The sequence below is a fragment of the Ammospiza nelsoni genome, chromosome 5 (genome assembly GCF_027579445.1).
Source record: "Ammospiza nelsoni isolate bAmmNel1 chromosome 5, bAmmNel1.pri, whole genome shotgun sequence".
Taxonomy (NCBI): domain Eukaryota; kingdom Metazoa; phylum Chordata; class Aves; order Passeriformes; family Passerellidae; genus Ammospiza; species Ammospiza nelsoni.
In genome coordinates, this window is record NC_080637.1 from 59,981,577 (window position 1) to 60,000,643 (window position 19,067).

General features: G+C 41.7%; 1 protein-coding gene across 4 annotated transcripts in view; it reads right to left on the reverse strand.

Annotated features, from left to right (window-relative positions):
* The window catches only part of RASSF8 (Ras association domain family member 8), a 73,738-nt gene that overhangs the window by 24,385 nt on the left and 30,286 nt on the right, over positions 1 to 19,067 (reverse strand). For all 4 annotated transcript variants that reach the window (XM_059472054.1, XM_059472051.1, XM_059472053.1 and 1 more), the window contains exon 2: positions 13,462 to 13,544. The gene's annotated coding sequence lies outside the window, so the exon portion shown is untranslated. The remainder of the gene's footprint in view (positions 1 to 13,461; positions 13,545 to 19,067) is intronic.

Here is a 19,067-nt window from a genome sequence, read left to right on the forward strand (position 1 = left end):
AGTCCATCTTTAAAAAAAGCAAAGACTAAAGAGAAGCATCATATAATAAGGAAATATTTGCTGACACTTCCAAGTTTGAAGAAAGCATTCACCAAAGCTGCAAATGATCTGGACAAAGTGCCTTTGAATCAGTTCAAGCTCAGGGAAAACACTCCCATTCATTTCTTACAGGACAAATAGTTTTAATAGACCAAATAGGATTAAGAATTTGTGGTACGTGCATCCCTCAGACAACAGGCAGGGCTGAATTAAAGGGGTGTGTTAATGAAAGGGCTGCCCAGGTGGAGTCCCCATCCCTGGAGGTGTTCACAGAACAATTGGATGTGGCACTCAGTGCTCTGGTTTAGCTGACAAGGCGGGGATCAATCACAGGTGGGACTCAATGATCTCAGAGAGCTTTTCCTCCATGGATTCTGGGATTCCATGAGCCCCACAAGAGCTCACAGATTCCCTTTTAGGGACCTGCCACTAGGAACATACACTCACATCAGAAATGTAACATCTCTGGGCTGAAATCACTGTGTCTCGTTAAAGTTTCTAAGCAAAGCTCATGTATACTAAGTTAAACAGATCTAGGACTGGTTTGGTTTCTAGGATTATGCAGAAGTCCACAGAGAGGTCTGGAAACCAGAAAATTTTCTGGTCACGTGCTTATCTCTGCTTCCCAAATATAACTCCGTAGCATTGTTTCATTAGTCTTTGGTTTTCCTTCATAGGTATTCTGTTCTTTACCCGCTCTTAGTTAACTTTCATACCAGTAAAAGCTGATTTGCCTACCCACTGATGGTCATCTGACAGCTCCAAATATATTTCTCAACCTGAAATCTGTGCCCATAATGCACATTGTGCTTTTATCTTTGAGGAGGCAAAATAAGCCTTACCTCTAACACTGTGCAAATTTCTTTCTGAAACCAGTGGAAGGGCTGGGGGGGGAAAAAAAAATCTCACTTCAGGTTTCTCAATCCCATGAGTTCAAAACCAGTTCACCTTATGCATATTAATTTCAGCAATGACTGGGAACAGGAATGCAAAACTAATTTAGAGAGGCACGCAAGCCAAAGCACGCCTGTGATCACAGCTTTTCCCCAGTTTGCCAGCCATCAGCTCCACAGCCACACACAGTTGTGCTTGGAACCAAGCACTGGAAATCTGGCATTCCACAGCTACTTCCTTCCCCCACTTCTACATTAACTTGCCTGAAGCTTCCTCAATTACCTTGTTTACCATGCATTAAGCATTTTCCCTAAATTCCCCTTTTATCCTAATTGGCAGATGGTATCTCACTCTTTCAGGTATTTGTTCAGTTTTTAAGTGTGAAGAAAATCCAGCACATATACACACACACAAATATATATACAGCACATATATATGTGCTACTATTTAGCTACCTCTCCACAACTTGTTTATAGAGAAATATAGAAAAGGCTGAAGCTTCACAAAAGACAAGCAGATCAGACTAACTGCAAAGGACATTTTTAGCATTTAAGAAGAAACAACATTCCAAGCAGATGCTTGCAAGACATCTTGCCATAAGCGTTAAGTCACAAGGAAACCTGAGAGCTAAAATCAAGATGCTGATTTCACCTCATTTCTACTTTTTACAAGGTTCACACTGCCTGGAAGCATTATGCACCTCAAAAATCAGGGCTAAAATCCTGCTGCAGCAGAATTTTGACCAACCAGTTCAGTGACTTTCTGTAGCCCCAGCAAGTCACCAGCATGTTGTTTAGTACACTTGAAAGTCAGGGTGCTTTCATTTGTAATTAGCAATAACCAAACATCATTTGGAGTTTCGCATTTACCCTTTATTTTTCATTCCCTGTGCACTATGGCCAAGTTGTGCTCCTTGTTTTTCCCTACTATGACACCAGGTAGGGCCCTGGACAAACAGGCAGCTTGTTCCACCCATGCTGTGAGCCATTAATAACAATAATTACTCAGTGCTAATAAGGCTTGATTGGAAAATACCAAACAAACGAGCACAAAGAAGCCAGTCCAGCTACCCAGAAAGTTTACAAGCCATCCAGAGGAGCATGAACAGGGATGCATTTGGAAGGTCTTCCCAACCAGAAGAATCCAGGTACAGAGCCAAGGAACATTTTCCAGATGAAGTTAACTGCAAATACTGAATTGGCTACTGGAAATAAACTCCCTAGTATTTACCAAAAAGCCTACTCCTTTAGACTGATGAAGAAGATATATCCTACAAAATATGCAGCTTCCCATCAATAAATGGGCAAAAATATTTCATGTCAGGTTCAAGTAAAAAATATGCGGTAAAAGTCTTCTGCAGGCAAAACTTCTACTGAAAGGAACAGGTTGTGGGTTTGAAATCAGCCCATGGCTTTCTTTGAAAGAAGAGTGTTTACACAGAGCTTTATTTGTGGGACTAACCCTCGTGGAGGTTATTCTTTTGCTACTCCGGAAGAATGCTCTGAGATAATAAGCACTGCTTGAAACAAATAAACCAGAGGTCCCACAACCATGACGATGACAGTGTTGAGAACAAGCTTGAGAGAGAGTTTAGGACCAAGGAATTTTCCTCCATGAGACTGGCCTAAAGATGTTCTGACATCTGTGTCAAACAGGCCAAAATCCTGATGCCACAAGTGATATCTAAACACACAACACACACACCCCCTCACCTGTGGGAGGACAGCACAGCACCAACACAGGAGTTTGTACAAGCACTGACGTGCAGCCAGCTTGTTGTGTGTTTCTGGCAACAAATGCTGCATGAAATCGTATCTCTGGATAACCCAAAATTCCCCAAGTCACAGTTTCCCAGACAAATTACCAGTTGACTTCCATCCAGGAACCCTCCACTGCCACATGAACTGCTGCTTGCACTGCAGTTTCTCCTGCTGCAATACAGCTAACAATTTGGTGGGAAAAAATGAGGAAAAGAAACATTGTTCTGAAGCACAGAATGCTACAGCTGGTATTTTGCTTAATTACAGAACATTTCTGACCTCTCCCTGAGCTACAATCTCTCCTTGAGCTGCAATCTTTACAGCACAGAAAAAACAAATTGTCTCTTCTCTTTGTAATGGTGAGAATTAGCTAGAAGGAATTAACTTGTGTTCTTTTGGGGATGGAGAAGTGAGAGGAGGAGGTAAAGCATTCATCCACACTTCTTGTCTGCTCTTACAAAGATACACTTTGTTAATGGCAGCTATTCAGTTATTACCTGAAATAATTCTTCCATCTTGAAAATTTTATTTTTGGCTTCAGCATTTTAATTCTAAGACTGATCTCTGACTTCAGCAAGTGTGTTAAGCCTTTAGGACATGTTCCTGCACAGTGTTTTAATCTAAATCACATGTGACAATGTGAAGAAACCAGAGACACAACTTAGTAAAGATTTAACTGCAGCACAGCACAAAGCATTCATCCCAGCCTGGGATACAGGTGATGACATAGCTACAAACCTTCACCATTATTAACTGTGTCAAAAATTCTCATGGCCTTCATAGAATAGTGAGTTCCAACCAGCTGTCACAAACACAGATTGATGGCTGCAGTGATGGTGCTCCCATCAATCTGTAACACTTTGTATCTTTGGAGCTACCAGGCTTGACCCAACTGTGCTGCAAAATATTTTCAAATCCCCACAAAATACTGGAAAGGAAGCAAGCCAGCAGGTAAGCCAGGGAAACAGATGGCTTACTAAAGTTCCTTTGTATTTGGTCACTGCTGAGAGCACAACCTTGCATTTTTAACAGTAAGTTTCACACTCTTGCACTTGAATTAATCAACAGGAACAACAAGTCTGAAATTAATACTCTCCTTTCCGTAAGATTAGATATAAAAAGCATCTGAACTCCACATGGACTGTGGCATAAAAACCCAAGAGTGTTTTGGAAATGGTGACAGCACTCAAGTCAGAGTTTCAAGGATCTCTGCTTCTATTAGATTCCAGTCAGAGGGTTTCTAAAGCAGAAATTTAAACATTTAAAACTTAAGAACATTATATTTAGGATATGTACCAGCAAATCAAAAAAATATCTGATGCAGCACTTCTTTCAGCTCTTACTGTGGTACAAGCATGAATTCAATTCAAGCAGGCTTACTCACTAAATCCCAGCCCTGAGTCTGTTTCAGGGTTAGGACTGAAGTATCACCTTCATTTTACACACAGCACTCCTTTACCTCATTCTCTGGTTTAGCTACTAACCAAAGTGGCCAGTATGAAGCATCACAATCCTAGGGAGGCAGGATTGAGTGTATTCATCCAGAAAGCCTCACTGGCAAACACTGTTGTAGGAAGGGCTGGATCATAGAAGTACACAATGGTCTGAGTTCAAAGGGACCTTAAAGCCCATCCAGTTCCAACCTCTGCCATGGGCAGGGACACCTTCCACTATCCCAGGTGCTCTGAGCCCCATCCAGCCTGGCCTTGGACATTGCCAGGGATGGGGCAGCCACAGCTGCTCTGGGCAATGATGGCTCACAGGGAAGAATTTCTTCCCAATATCCAATCTAAACCTGCTCTCTGTCAGTGGGATGTCATGCCCTCTTGTCCTGTCACTCCAGGCCCTTGGTAAAGGGGATCTTCATCTTTCCTGTGGGCTCCCTTCAGGCACTGCAAGGCCACAGTGAGGTCACCCCAAAGCCTTCTCTTCTCCAGGCTGAACAATCCCAATTCCCTCAGCCTTTCCTCCCAGCAGAGCTGCTCCATCCCTCTGCTCCCCTTGGTGTCCCTGCTCTGGCCTGGCTCCAGCAGGATAGCTGGTGGCAGCACAGCAGAGGTTCAGACAGCAGCTGGGACAGATTTATTCTGTGGCACAGGAATATCCTTTTCCAGATATGTTAGCCAAGGAGCCTGCACTGCATATAAATGCTGTGACAAACAGCTCAAAAAAAGACATGTGCATTAAATAAACATCTCCTGATTCATCATCTCAGTTAACAAGCAGACATTTACTGCACTGTAATGTCTTCCAAAGCTGTGTAAGTATTTGTTCCTCGTTAGTAGCAAATATATAGTGCATTTGAGAAAACAGCTTTATTACACACCACTTTATTAATAAACAGCAGCATTAGGTGGAAGTCACATCTGTACCTCTCTAATATGGTCTAAATAGCATGTGGGAGTGAAAGAAAACAAAGAGCAGAGAAATAAGCAAGCTGGTTCATTGCAGGGGAAATATTTATACAAAAGCTACAATATACACACACCTTATTTCAAAGCTGCCTTAGACCTCAAGATGCCCTGGCTTCAAAGGAGACAAAATAGGTCATTCTCCAAGCTGGTTCCAAGGAAGACACAGCTCCACCCGCTCAGCTTTTCCCCTCTCCCTTCACGGCTTGTCCACAAACACTCACACCCAGCTGAGGGACTGAAGACATTCATGTGTAATTGCCAATATTTACACTAATGAGGCAATGAGCTCATCTGCTCCCTCTTGGCAAGACCTGCATTAACTCTTGGTTTTGAAGGGCTGAATCTGTTCTCTACATTTCACTCAAGCCCAGCATTTGCTTTGTCATTTGACTACAGCCACCCTGAGTCTCAGCTGTCACAGAGATGTTTCCTGCACCTCAAACGTGAGCTGAGGGCAAAATAAAAAAAAAAAAAAAAAAAACCAACCACCGCCCCCCACCCAAAACCAAAAAGAACCCCAAAAAAAAGGCAAAGAAACTTGTAACACTTCCCACATTTCAAGATATGGACCAAAACACAACACCACCTTCCTCTGTATTGTGGTTAACCTTGCATACAAATGAGCCCATGTCTCCCCTTCCAAGTTTGCACTGAAGGATGCAGGAAATAAAATACATCCTGCAACTGAAATCTACTTAAATTTGAATTAATAGAAGTCTTAAAAGTCAGTTAAGCTCATGGTTTAAAGCCATGGAATGACATGAATCTCACTGTAATGAAATGCAATTTCTGAAACAGAAAAAAAGTGAGGAACTTTTGACTTCAGCAACACAACTGTTCCAAGAAATTATAATCTCAAAGCTTTATTCAGTGAGCAACTACATTATTCATTAAACATTACCTAAGAAATTTCAAGTTGCTCTCCTGGCAACCTAGAAAAGTCTGCAAGACAGAACTTATTACTATGAGGAGTCTTCAAATAGTTAAGCAAGATAAATGAGTGGGGGGAACCCATCACTTTCTAAAATTTACACTTGGCTGTGCTTACTTCCATATTTCCCCAGGCACAAAAGAACTTCTTTGCTTCTTCTATTCTCTATTTATAGGACTCAGCTGGATCACTTCAGTATTTCCCCTCTCTTGACAATTGTGAGCTTGGCTAATTTTATTAGAGCCAAATCTGAGGTAATCATAACACATAGCAATAGACTATGGGCTGAAATACTCAAAGTGTACTAGTTAATTCATGGAATTACGGAACATGTTAGGGTGGAAAAAGTCCATCTCATTCCCATCCTCCTGCCATCAGTAGGGACACCTTCCACTATCCCAGGTTGCTCCAAGCCCTTGTCCAGCCTGGCCTTGGACACTTCCTGGGATGGGGCAGCCACAGCTTCTCTGGGCAACCTGTGCCACGGCCTCACCAGGAACAATTTCTTCTATATCTCACCTAATTTCCCCCTCTTTTGGATTAAAATCCCCAAGTTTTCAGTCTGAATTCCCATAGTTCTGTGGCATTGCCACAGGCAGCTCCAAGAGAAGCCTACACCCCTTTGGCAACACTGCACAGAATGGTCATAGAACAAAAATCTACTTGAGGAGATGAGGATGCTTAAGTTCTCTATTCAGCTGATAATTTTAGGGAACTGTTACAAACTTTGTAAACCACTAATTCTCTATAAATGTTGCTGAAACTCACCTAACCTCTAAAACTCACAGGGAGGAACAAGAAGTGCAGATATGAACATCATAATAAACACACTTCCCCTTGGAAGTCCAATAATGGTCACTTATCACATTCATAGAAAGACCCAGCAAAGAGCTCTTCAGGAAAAACATGATTCTCTGCCAAAAAACTGACAGCAATTAACACAAGTCAGCCAGCAATGCCAATAGAAAATAGATGTTAGGTCAAATTCAATATGGCAAGGGTGAAAAAGGTTCTTTTTCCTGCTCCTGCCTTTTCTCCATGGCAACAATTTTTAAACCAGCACAACTTCCTATGTATTGATTTCTCTCCGTATTTTGAGACAGCATCTACATTCTGCACTTTCTGAGATGGAGCCTTTCACTGCTGGCCATGCAGTCACAGGCTTTCATCTCAGCTCCTAATGGCTGCATCCTCCTCCTCCTCACTGCGCCCTCAGCAATCCCATTGAGTCCACTTGCCCAGCACGAGGATGTCAGGACACATTTCTGGAGTCAGCAGACTTGCCAGATGCAGGCAGGGCAAAGCAGCCCTCCCCCTTCTTCACCTGATCACCTTATTTTCCCTCAGGAAGTCCTTCCACACTGATCTCTGCCCTCTTATTCACTCTTGCTCAGTTTACCCAGGAACTCTTTATGGCTCACTCACCAGAGTCACCTCAGACACGCACATGGAAGTGCAACTCCACCAAGATACTGGCTAAATCTTTTTATTCTCCTTCATGCTGTCCCTTAACCCATTTCTGCAGAGCACCTACCAAAATACAGTGGAGCAGCAGGTGAGACCCTACTGCTTTTTGGGCTGGTGGAGCTTACTCTATTCACCTCCTCTCTCTGGGGGTTCTGCTGCCTTTCAGAGAGGCCAAGACAAGCATAGTTCTGCTTTAAACAGTTCCTGCAAAGCACTCAGATGATGGGCAACATAATCAAGACCTTCTGGAAGTACATTCATCCCTCCAGAAGGAATTGTATCATCATTCCTCCTATCACAGGGGATCTTCACCATTTTTCCTGAGCTTACAAGATGCCTGGGATGCCAGACACTGGTACTGAAGAACACAGAGTTATTAACATTGGAGAAGATCTCCAAGATCATTGAGTCCAACCTCTGACCAAACAACACCTTGTCAACTAGGTGGCACATCCAGTCTTTTCTTAAACATCTCCAGAGATGGTGACTCCACCACCTCCCTGGGCAGCCCCTTCCAATGTCTGGCCATCCTTTCAATGAAGAAATTCTTCCTGAAGCCTTCCTGACATAGAGTCCAAGTTAAACAAAACAGCATCCCAGCACTGCTGCGTGAACTGCAGTGATGAATTCTCTTGGTTATCATCACACTGCTTATGAAGGACAAAGCCCAGCTTGCATTTCTCTTCTGAAGCAGAAGAAAAACCAAACCAAAACCAAGAGATCTGATTAGGACATTTTCAGTTTCCCCTGGTCTTTCTTACTTAAAAGCACTGCAGTATCTGTGGATTCTGTTTCTCCACAGAAACAGAGAGGCTGTGCAGTCTGGAGAGCCACTGGCAGCACTGAATCATAGACAGGGTTAAGGATTTAGAACTCTGTGAGGGAGCTCAACAAAAAGAGCCTGGCCAGTTTTCTTTTAAATAAAACATGGCTGTTGGAATTTCTAATCTTTATTGATATGCAGCTATGGAAGTGTACAATACCAGGTAACATCAGGAGGCCAGAATGGCTTATTAAGCAAAATTACCTAGCAAGCAATCTAAATCCTGGAAAGAGCTCAAGGGGAAGTGCCCACAGAAAACTTTGCTAATCATAAGATGGTAAGCAAATATACACCTAAAAGTGTGCAAAATGTAAAGCTTTAAATCACAAAAACTTCCAAAACTTAACATTTAAATTAAAATTCAACTACATGGGTTTCCTCAGATCTAGGAAAGGTTATATTAAAAAAATCTTATATTATTCTTTATAAAATTCTTATTTATAAAAGTACAAAGTCAGGCTTACCAAGTGAGGTAAGCCAGGCATTCACATTTCCCTTCCTATTTAGTTATGAATGACCTGAATATGAACTTGAAGGTATTTACAAGATTTTTGCACTTTGACAAATGAGATGCATTTGACTTCATTTAGCCACTATTTTTCTTCCTCACTCCAAGATATCAAATACTAAAGCATGTTTCCTTAACAACTACAATTCAAAGCATAAACCTTTATTTCTTTAAAGCCCAGAAATTCTCATTTTTAAATATTGTGCAACTACCCTTTGTAGGAAGCAGTCTGCAGAACTGCCAAATCTACATGGAACAAAGAGAAGAGATTGTATCAGAATGACATGCCTTCAAAAAGCTGAGTTTCTTTCCTGCCAGAGAGAGAAATGACTAATGTGCATTGTAATTAGTGCAAAAAACTGCACTATCTTTGCAGTTGCAGACTGGGAAAAGCTACAGTTTGATGTTTACACTGCAGTAAATAAAGTGGAAAAACTTTTGAGTTGGGTAATAAGCACATTTTTCCTCTCAAATGTTTAATGACAGTGAATCATTAAACACCCATGAGGTGAGGTCTTGCCCATTTTGCTACTACGAAGATTAGAATTGCAGAATTCCCTAGTGACTGATGAATTAATAAAACCCAAACAAAGTTAGTTTAACTTTAGAGTCCACAGGAATTGCATAATTCTGTTTTTCCCACTGTTCTACAGCAAGGGAGAAGATGCAAACCTTGCCAAAGCTTGATAAATCAATAAAAAAAAAAGGGAGGAAATGGTTTGCCTGCAACACCCAGGGCTTGGATGCAGCAATCCACATCTCAAAAAGCAAATATTTTTGAAGCAGAAAAGCTAGGGACTACTGTCTCCACACACCACTCCCCCACCATTTATTATCAATACTTGTGTCCTTTCCAGACATCTTGTCTCCACTTACATTCCATTTTCAGTTTGCCCTCAGCTGGCAAGCACAAGATAAATCCCAACTCTGAAAAACCACTGGAAGAATTTTTTTCCCAACTATCAGACCACTGCATTTCTTCAGAAACACTTTCAAAGTATTCAACTTGAAATGCATTTCAAAGGCTATTTCAAATGCAAAGAAACCATTCAGATGTGGATATAAGATCCAAGTTGTATGTAAGGAGAGATTTACACAGGACTGTAAAGCAAAGGAAAAGAAGCCTTAAATGAGAAAGCCAAAAACCACACATAACAAAAATGTGACCAAGTGAGGAAGAGGAAAGAAATGAATGTACACGCCATGGTATCTTCAATTTCAGGTCTGCCACCCCACCAGTCTGAACAAGTGCAACACAGACAGCAAGGAAACAAGAGGCACTTTGTGCAGTGTGAGGCTCTGGAGTGGGGAAGAGAGATGAGAGATGAAAAGTATCTCTTGTAATGCAAAGAATGCAGCCAAACTCAAGGATCCCAGCAATACCACAGTCAAAGAAAACTTTTTTTCCTGTAGTGACTCAGTGCCCAGGTAGCAGGAGAAAGGTGTGCATCCAGCAAAGCTGAGGCAGGCAGGGGAAGCAATGAGAAAGGTGTGCATCCAGCAAAGCTGAGACAGGCAGGGGAAGCAATGAGAACCTGAGAGGCAGCGCTTTTCCCTTGAGAGTATTCCTCACCTCAGCCAGAACTCACCAGCACATCAGAGCAAAACTCTCCCTGAGCCAGAGATGCTCTCAGAGCACCCAGGAACTTCTCCCACCTATTAATGCCTGTCAGTAGATACCAATCAAATGTGAAGGGCAGAAAATCATGAGCTGAATGAATGGAGTATTCTCTGATTCATGTCCTGGGGCACTTGGCTGAAAAAGGAATTGCACTCTGCTTCCATGGTTCTGGAAGGGAGCACACAGGATTTTTAGCCCAGCCCACCTCAGGTAGGTCAAAGACATCTAAATCATGACAAACACAGGCCACAAAACAGCTGGAGGATACAAATTGTCAGTGCTAAAAAACTAACAAAGTCTGGTTTTGTTGCTTATCAAACATCCCAGAAAATGGAATATTCTGGGGATATTCCTGGAATGCAGGAAAACATGAAGTAGCATTCTGCAAGTGAAAGCTTCTGAAGTGAGCCTTAAAACAACATTTTTGTCAACTGTATTTAAGACTTTGTGTGAGTTAATTCAATTTAAAGTGTCATTAGACCTACTCTGAACTTCAAAGTTATATCTATTTTTGTCCACTTCTCATATTTAAGGTTAAAGTATTGAAAGAAAAATATTTCCCAAAGTTAACTCCTCTGATTTGATGTCCACTTGTGCTGCCATAATGAGCAAGTTCTGTTCCTTTCCTTCATTATTTTATTTATTGATTAACACTGAATAAAAGTGGACTGATTTTTTTTTTCTTAAAAGCACAAAAATCTATTATTACTCCATGATTTCAGCTGGGGAAAAAAGTTTTATTAAAAGACATACTACAAGCTGACCCTGCCTTGTGCCCCAAAGCAGACAGCAAAATAAAGTCATGTAACAACAACAAATTACATTAGTGATGCTTAAGGCAAAAAACCCAAACTGGTTTATTCGTAACAAGCAAAGGTAAATAAGTCACTCTCCCCGTGTGAGGATGGGCAGGCACCACCCTGATGAATTTCCATGCAGGCAAATACCTTCTGCTCTCATACAATAAAATCATTCAGAGACAGTAACTCACATGACTTGTTTCAAAGTGACAAATAAAGGAGCGACACTGCAGTCACCTGGCAGCCAGCCACAAACTTGCTCCACTGAAAGGAATTTATTCAAAATAGAATCAACAACAAATTCTTAAATATTTCAACTTGGCAGAGGTAAACCTGGCTCAACACCACTACATTCCAAGCTTCCCAGAGCTCCAGGTTAACATACATATGTGTGTGTATGTGTCCTGGCTAAGTGTCACCTGAGAAAAATAAGAGACAGGTGTCTGTCTAAATTCTGTGTGCTGGTTCAGCCAGCAGGACTGTCCCCACAGCTGGTACCACCCCCCACACAAACCATCACACCCCTCTAGCAAGAAGATGCTGTTGGCTGAAGGCAGCAATTAATGCTCTGGAAATGTTTGCTTTAGAAACAATCCACTGATGTGCATTAGAGAGACTCGTAACGTGCCTAGAATGTAGGGCTGAAAGTGCTTTAATGAATAACCCAAACCACCTCTCAAATGAGGCAACTTAAGACAAGTGTGAAGCCAGACTCTAGCCAGCACAGCATTGTGGGTGCTGTACATATGGACAGATGCATCCACACATCTGTAGCACCCTCCAGCAAAGCTCCTCTTCACCATACATACAGTGCATTTTCTATATGTACATTGATTTTCTACTAGTTCTACCCTGTATTAAAGATAATGAAAGTATCCACCCAATGCTGCTTTGCTTCAGCTTCTCCTGTAGTAAGATAAAGCTGTTGTACCTTGATCCTTATCTGCACCTCTGATACACACAGCATGGGACAAGCTGTCATTGCAGCAAATGAATAAGGCATTTGAATTTATTTAATTCTATTGGTCCCTCAGCTACTTCAGTTATCAACAAAATACTGCTATAAATACTGCATTTGCAATAGAAGGAGTGGTAAAATGGCACATACACACAGAAATGAAAAAGGTGGTGTTATGAAAGTCTATCACTGAGAAGCTGATGTGGGCACAAAAGGCAAATCAGCTTTAAACAAGGCCTGTAAATGGTGACAAGCCAGAGAAGAAGCTGCATTCTCAGTTTTTCTCACTTGCTTCACCAGCCTCATCTACATCATAAAACAGGGGACTCAAAAAACCTCAAACCAATATGACAAATAAACCAATGCATAATCTGAAAATGTGTATTTTAGTCTAAGTTCTGATATTTTTCCTGTATCAAGGATTCATCATGTTGTCAGGAAAAACACCACCTGCTACTGTTTACTTTTCCTGACTACTTTTTTTGATTTTTGCCGATGTCTGAGTGGCCAAGCTGGGAGTGATTCACTCCTTACAGTGAATCACAGAGTCATTAAGGTTGGAAAAGATCTCCAGTATCACAGAATCCAATCTTTGACCAAACACCATCTTGTCACCCAAACCAAAGAAGAAACATCAGTGGTTTCTTGAACACCTCCAAGGATGGTGACTCCTCCTCCCTGGGCAGCCCATTCCAATCCTTAACCAGCCTTTCAGTAAAGAAATTCTTTCTCAAGTGAAGATCTGCTGCCCAGGATCATCGGACAAGCAGAGGAGCCAAGGACAAAAGCCTCCCCTCATTTCACACTCCCCAGTGACAGGTTAGCTGTGGGCCTCCCTCTCATACAGCAGGAAGGTGCATATCCATGGAGATCACACCACCACAGGAGAAACTCAGCAGGTCTGCCCAGAACACATCTGGTTAGAGAAAACATTGCACAGAGCAGGGGAACTGGGATCTCACTCAGATTACTCATCTCAGGAAAAAAGGGGGAGTGATGAACTTATGAAGGTGCCCCATCCCTGGAAGTGTTCAGGGCCAGGCTGGACAGGGCTCTGAGCAACCTGGTCTGGTGGAAGGTGTCCCTGCTCACAGAAGGAGGTGGAAGGAGATGATCTTCAAGGTCCCTTCTAACCCAGGCCATTCTGTGACTAAGTTTCTGAGTTTTTGGAATGCTTTATGTGCAAGTACTTTCAGAAGAGAGCAGGGAAACTCTTTCTTGGAGGGTTTTGCTGTCAACTTCTTACCTGCAGATAAAGACACAGATGTCTGCTTATGCACAATCTGCTACTCCAGGCATCAGTGTTCACTCTGCTGATGAGGGCAGTTCCTAGAAGGAAAAAAAGAAATATTGTTATACATTAGTGAAACAAACTTCTTGAGCGTGAAGTTCTACTCCTCCTCCTTCCTTTAATGTTTTGGAAAAACACCAAGTTCACCTGGCACCTATAGATCTACAACAGCCTGGTACATACAAGCAGTATTTTATTTTTGAAAAGTTAGTTCAAAAGAAACTTGGAATACTGCTCTTTATTTGCTGCTTCTTATACCTGGTGTGACATGTTCCTGCTATAAATAACTAAGTGTGGCAAGCAACATTTCAACAGCTTTCCAGAACATTAGGGGAAAAAAAAAAAAAACCAAAAACAAAAAACCCACAAAAAAAACCCACCCCTAAGCACTGTATTAGGTAGTCACGAGCATCTACCACTGGTAAATTGTAAATAGAGGAGATTGTGAAATAATCTTCTTTCCCAATTTTCTTTTTAAGGAAAATAATCCTCAGACTGGAGCGCTTCCAGTGTATAACCCAAGTGCTCTGGAGCTGCACACCCTGACTCCCTCACAGCAGTGAATCACGAGCAATGCACGCAGAAACAGCCAAACAAACTGGGCAAAAGGTAACAAATCCCTAAATTAAGACTAATAATCAGCTTGGAAGGGATGCTTACTACAACAATGTTTAACAGCATCATTGTGACAGACATTGCCTAATATTATGGCACAGCCAAGGAGAACATGTGAGATGTGGTTATTTTTAAGCCTTCACAACCGAACATTTTCTGAGTTATATTTTAAAGGAACATATCTATTATGTGTAACTCTACATGGGAACTTCATAGAGTGCAGCATGGAAAAACAGCCCTAAATCAGAAAAACTTTCCACTAGTATTTCAGCATCTCCTCTACCACCACTGTCAGACACTGAATTTTGTCTAGACAAAATGTTTGTCTCCTAATATCTGTCTGATGGAAAGATGTAATAAGTACCAACTTCAGCATAAGAACATCATAAGAGTTCAGAAAACAACAAAAACCTCTTAAAGATCTGGAAAGAAGGAAGGTCTGTAAAACACTAAACCATGCACACCATGCATCAAAGTCCGACAGAAGTAATTGCATCTCTCATTATAGCCCAAAACTCCACAATAGGACATTCAGGAGCTCCAAAAGTCTCAGGCACATATAATTTTCACCATGACTGACCCGATATGCAGCTTTCATTCACAAACTAATATTAATTAAATTTCTGGGTTGCCACAGTATGTTTTTGTGATGTTTTGTGCTTTCCACTCTGCAGATCCACTAACGTTTACTAACAGTTCACATGAGCCTTTTACTCTAGCTCTGAAATGAACAGAATAATTTTTGGTGAGTTTATGTCTCTCAGCTGAGAAGCAGTAATTTAACAGAAGGAAGATATGCTTATTAAATCTCCTTAATGCATTTGATTACAGTTCCATTAGAGAACATTCCTGTAAGTTCTCTACTCAGGTTATTCACCACATAGTCAAACAGTCATAGAAAATGCAGAACATTCATCTAACCCAACACATCAGGTCAAATCACCAGCACTTGAGCCCCAGTTACTTACCAACCCCCACTTACACATGTTAGATTAGGAAAATAAATCTGGTTTTAGGATACAGATGGTGAATTAATTAGTTAATCCAGAGGGACAGATGTTTGAATTTTGCTGAGGGAGGGAGAGAGAGAGAAGAGAGAAATAATCACCTCCCCCCAAAACTATGAAAACTCAGCTTTGAGATGCTAAAAGTTGTCTTCACTTACTGCAAACTGATCAACTGCAAATACACAAATAGTAAACATTTCAATTACCCCTGTTTGTTAATTACCCCAGGACACTTAACACAGAGAAGAAGAGTGGATTCTGAGCCTGAGAGTGGAGTGGCCATGATGCTGATCCAGCAGCAGGGACTGACACTTCCACTCCAACAGAGCCACATTATCTGCAGCTCTATTGAAGCCCTAAAGCTCCTCTCAGACCACTCTGCAAACTGAGTGGGAAGGAGTAAGGATAAGAGCCACATTCTGTCCTTAGGGACCCCCATTAAATCAGATTCCCAACATCAGCCACTTCCTCTTTGTTTTCCTCAAGCCATATGGCTTCCTGACAAAAATCTGTACAAACAATAAATCCATTAATCAAGCCACTGCTGGAGGAAAAGGCTTTCCCCCCCCCCCCTTCCCTTAATCAATTCAGACATTTTCATGGAGATGTTTTATGTATTTTATTTTATGAAAGTCCTAAGGAAAATACTCAAGTGGTCTTTGTTCTCACTCTGCAGCCCCAGTTCCAGTTCATGCTTGTGGAAGGAGATCCTCACATAAAATGCAGAGAGATACAGGCACAGAAAGAAGTCAGTCAAACCAACAAGAAAGAAGTCCAGCCTAGTTGAATCTTAGTAGGGATACAGCATAAATTGCTACCTAGGTTTGCTGGCATATGGTCTCAAAAAAGCAAAAATTACAAAGAAAACATAATTAACTGAAGTAGGTAAAATAAGAGAGGCATTAAAAGTCTATTCCCACAAGGCTCTGAGGAAATGCACACATGCAAATGCCCCAAGTAGCTCAAAGGAAGAGCTTCTCTTAAGAGATGGCACAAAAAAGGAATTCCCCACATGCAGGGAATTCAGTGGGAGGGAGGAAACAGAGAGCAACAAGATTCCTGCCTCTTGTAGGTGGGAGGGAAACTCCCTTTCCAGCAGGTGGAAAGATCTCCCACTCCTCTGAAAGAAGGGAGAAGAACACTAAACCAAACCTACCCAGGCTCATTCTTTTAGCAAACTAAACATGCACTTGAGGGGCTGCTGGAAATGCAAACTTCCTGTTTTGATGATCTGTTCCATGCAGGCTTCTCCCGAAACTTCTTTGACTGAACTTTCATTAGTCAATAGTCTTCAGTGCAGGAGGATTGGGAAGAACAAGAAGTTACTCTACAGCTCAGGTGGTCTCTTGCAGTCACACATTTCTAAAGGAACTGTGACCCTTCCGCTCACATGGAAAGAAAACAAGATTGGCATGGTAACAAATCTTTTTACCTTAAATCATGCTTTATTTTCTTCACAGTTTGGTCTACAGCTTACTGGATGACCAAAACTGTTCCACAATTTATGTGAGCAAAAACAACCCTCTGTTGAAATGAAGTTCAGGAAACACAAAGCAGCTTATGACATTGACAAAGACCTTACACAGAAAGAGCATTTAAAAAGGTGTGAAGTTCACTTTTGAAAAGTTGGAGTGGGGCTGGTTGTTTGGTTTTGTTTTTTTTTTTGGGGGGGGCGGAGAGTGGTGTTTGCAATTTTTTTTTAAATACAGGAAACCAGTATTCTTGATTAAAGGCAGGAAATCTTTGAAATTACATCCCTTTCTGTCTTTGTTAAATTAAGTAACAATTAGCCACAAAGAAAAAAAAAGCGCTTAGAAAGTTTGAATCATTATCTCCAAGGAGACACATCTGTAATGTTAACAAGGTCAGAACATTTCAGTCAGTTCTTGTGGGTAATAGGAGATACAAGATGTTAGCTTCTGTTCCTATCAAGGCAATGACAACACTGAAAGACTGCATATATCACTTGGAGCCTACACCACTATGAATTATTAGCCTTGAGGACACAGCCTAGAAAGACACAACATCATATCCAAAGCACAGATGGATTTGTGGATGCCTTGAGGTAGTGATGAAAGGTGTGTTTGTTTTGGACAGGGTGGTAAGGAGGATCAGGTGCTGCCAGCTGGGGAGGCCTTTTACCACATCTGGGGCAGATGGTCCCAATTATCTTCTCATCACTGCTAATCAGAAGTCATCCTTCAGCAGCTATATAATAACCTATGTAAAAATAAACCTGGGATTGGTGTTTGGCTTCTAGCAAAGGGAGAGCATGCCTGTCACAAGTCAGTCAGTGCAGGCAGCATCCTGTCTTGGAACTCATTTACAAGCCTGGGGTATGAAGCTCTGCAAGTGCAACACAGTGTCTTCACATCAGGTCTGAAAACAGAACACAGGTAATGCTGACAAGAAAACTCAGGAGCATACCAGTGGGGAGGGAAAGGCAGTTCTCTCTCCTGCCAGCTCACTCTTCTGCCCTTTCTGACCCTATTGATAAACAGTATGTGCTCCCAAATTAACAGGATCTTAGCACACTGCCCTGGCTACTGCTCTTACCTACAGGGACAAAACTGATCCAAACTGGAAGCAAGATATATTATTTGGAGATTATAAAGAGCATCAAGCTCTTCATGTCTTCACTGACTGAAGCCATTTGTTCATGTCCTCACTTCACTGTCAAAGGTGGCCAGTCATAATGAGATCAAAAAAATTTATTGCCTCACTTCCTGAGCAACATAACACCTCAAATAGAATTGAGACAAGATTTGTCCAGCCCAGACTTTACTGCACCATTAAGTCCCATACCCTGTATGGGTTAGCAAGAGCAACACCATTTACATTCCAGAAAAGAAGGTGCTTCTTTGTGACTGCTATTTAGGTCTTCTCAAGAAGAGAAAAAAAACTGCTGAACTTCAAATTCAGCTCTGAGCTACTCCTTATTTGCCCACAACACCGCATCCTAGTTCTTTAAGCTCTACTGTGGTGTTGAAAAGCAAGGGCTACAAAAAACCATGTTGACACATAAACCAAGAAGAGTGAAATTAAAATTATAAAGCAGCTTGATGTAAAAGAAAAGTCTTGACTGAGATCACCAGAGTTCTGCCTGTCGTTTGTCTCCTTACAAGTACGCGAAGGGCATCTGCTTTCCAGGAACAACAGATCTGAATTCATTTAATATATTTCTGAGCCTTTAGAGTTACAGTTGTTGAGAAAAGAGAAGAAGAAAAACACTTGAAGTTATTTATTTTCTTTTTGTTTAAACAACACAGCCAAGAGAGCCCTGGCACACGAGCTCAGAGGACATCAGAGCAGAATACCCACAGGTAGAGCATGTTGCTTTCACTTCCTCCAAATGAACAATTCATTTTGCAACCCCTGTGATTAAAGCCCATGGAACCATTACTCCAGGATGAAAAGGGGGTGCTGATAGAGCAGAGAACCATCAGAGCTCACCCACAGACTCACCTGCACGTCCTACTCTACTCCCTCATCCTCGCGGCTGCGCCTGGAAAACACCGAGGGAATTGCACAGAAACCAGAAGCTTCTCTTCTTGTCAGCAACAGCACTTTGTTTGTTCCAACACAGGAGGCACTGGGATGTCACACTCACTGACAGGGGGAATGCTTTCCTCTGCTCCCTTCAGCAGCCCTGGAAGCAGGATGCTTCCACCAAGCTGCTGATGAGAGGATTCCCTCCCAAAACACTGCCCTGGCCACACTGCTGTGGTTCCACACAGTCAGGCTTACTTCACAAGGTAATTATTCAACAGAACAACAGAGAAAGTCATGGCAATAATTTGCTTTGTTCTTGAAAACTTCTTCTTCACTCACAGTCAAACCCAAGCCTGCCCTTTGATTTAAAGGGAGCAGCTCACTCACTTTACATTCCTGCCTTACCTGCACAATTTCACACTTGACTACTAATTCCTCAAACACAGC